The sequence below is a fragment of the Eimeria mitis genome, genomic scaffold (genome assembly GCF_000499745.2).
Source record: "Eimeria mitis Houghton genomic scaffold, Emh_scaff3466, whole genome shotgun sequence".
In the NCBI taxonomy this organism is placed as follows: domain Eukaryota; phylum Apicomplexa; class Conoidasida; order Eucoccidiorida; family Eimeriidae; genus Eimeria; species Eimeria mitis.
The window spans coordinates 1,043-2,243 of NW_013571807.1; positions in this window are offsets into that span (position 1 = coordinate 1,043).

Sequence of the window (1,201 nt, forward strand, 5' to 3'; positions counted from 1 at the left end):
ATTTCTATCTCTATCTCTATCTATCTCTTTCTATCTGTCTCCTTTTGTCTCTGTCTCTCTGTATCTGTCTCCTTTTTATTTCTTTTGTTGTTTCTATTTCTCTATATACAGCCTTAAAGAGACACACTCAATACAGTAAGCAACCATGCATGCTAGCTAGCTAGCTAGCCATGTAGCTAGCTAGCTAGCTAGCTAGCTAGCTAGCTAGCTATGTAGCTGCAAGCTACTAGCGGCCAGCTAGCTAGCTGGGTAGCTAGCTAGCTAGCTAGCTAGCTAGGTACTTAGTTGTTTAAGCTGACGATAGCCGCACATCTGTGCCCCGCTAGCTAGCTAGCTAGCTATGTAGCTAGCTAGCTACGTAGCTAGCTAGCTAGCTGGCCCGCAAAGCGTTGTTGCTGCTTCTGTGAGCCGCTGCTGCTGCTGTTGCTGCCGCAGCAGCAGCAGCAGCAGCAGCAAATATCTTGCTGCACTGCATCGTTTGTGCTTCATCAACGCAAACAACAACTCTGCTGCTGCAACTGCCGCAGCAGCAGCAGCAGCCACCGCAGCCGCAGCAGCAGCCCCCGCAGCCGCAGCAGCAGCCCCCGCAGCCGCAGCAGCAGCCACCGCAGCAGCAGCAGCCGCAGCAGCAGCCGCAGCAGCAGCAGCAGCAGCAGCAGGGTTTAGAATCCAACTCTCGCAAGCCTCTGGTCTGTCTTTGGGTTAGCTGTTAGCAGCTGCAGCCGCTCGATTGCATGCGTGACGCTGTCTTGTGTCTGCTGCAGCTGCTGCAGCAGCAGCAGCCGCAGCGCAGCAGCATACTGCTGCAGCAGCTCCCTAGACACCCCGCAGCTAGCAGCAGCAGCTTCCATCGACCCCACCATCACCGGCAGCTGCAGCAGCAAACGATGTGTCTCCTCATCAGACAACCCTCCAGCAGCAGCAGCAGCAGCAGCAGGACCATTTGCTGCTGCTGCTGCTGCAGCAACGCGAACCTCCACTGCCTGCAGCAGCAGCAACAGCAGCAACAGCAGCAGCAGCAGCAGCAGCGTGATGAGGCGGGCCCCTTAACATGTACAGAACAGGCAGCAGCAACAGCAGCAGTCGCAGCAGGAACAGGAGCAACAGCAGCAGCAACTGCAGCAGCAGCAACTGCAGCAGCAGCAACAGCAGCAGCAGCAACAGCAGCAGCAGCAACAGCAGCAGCAGCAACAGCAGCAGC